At 31.9% G+C, this 721-nt stretch overlaps 1 non-coding gene across 1 annotated transcript; it reads left to right on the top strand.

Annotated features, from left to right (window-relative positions):
* Positions 1–380: 380 nt before the first annotated feature.
* LOC115272850 lies at positions 381–490 on the top strand. The gene has a single exon (XR_003900502.1). It is a non-coding gene; the product is annotated as a U6 spliceosomal RNA (small nuclear RNA).
* Positions 491–721: the final 231 nt, after the last annotated feature.

The raw sequence follows: 721 nt of genomic DNA, 5'->3' as shown, positions 1-721 counted from the left end.
ATGATCTCATGGTTCGTGAGTTAAAGCCCCACGCTGGGGTCTATGCTGACAGCTCAGAGCCTGGAGCCTACTTGAGATTCTATGTCTCTCTCTCTTGCTCTCTCTCTCTCTCTCTCTTTGTTCCTCCCCCACTCATACTCTGTCTCTCAATAATTAACATTAAAACAATTTTTAAAAAGCAGCTTACATAAGACTTCATATTTTTAAAAGCAAGACCAATAAATATTTGTGTGTAATAAAAATACATTAAAAAGGAAACTAACGTTAAACAAATTAACACATTACACTTGGTGGTGGCAGGTAGATAAGAAAAAGACATAAACATCTAGATTCAAGTTGGTAGTGTTTCAACTTGAGGCACAATAATTTCACCAAAATCTGTGCTTGCTTCAGCAGCACGTATACTAAAATTGAAATGATACAGAGAAAATTAACACGGCCCCTGTGCAAGAACAATTACACCAATATCCATTATATTAGTAAAATAATTATGTAAATAAATATGTATTTAAGTGTATAAATGTAAATTAATATTTGAATACATATACATATAAATTAAAATTAAAATAGTATGCATGTGGTTTAATTACAATAGTGTTTTATGATCTGAAGAGCATTATTAATTGAATTCTGTATACATGCTACCTCTATGAAAACACAGAAAAGAAGAAAAAAAAAACATGTCCTGAATACAAAGGTTGAAGCCACTGTGAAAGCCAAA

This window comes from Suricata suricatta, chromosome 11, assembly GCF_006229205.1.
Source record: "Suricata suricatta isolate VVHF042 chromosome 11, meerkat_22Aug2017_6uvM2_HiC, whole genome shotgun sequence".
In the NCBI taxonomy this organism is placed as follows: domain Eukaryota; kingdom Metazoa; phylum Chordata; class Mammalia; order Carnivora; family Herpestidae; genus Suricata; species Suricata suricatta.
This window is presented reverse-complemented; position numbering and strand designations above follow the sequence as displayed.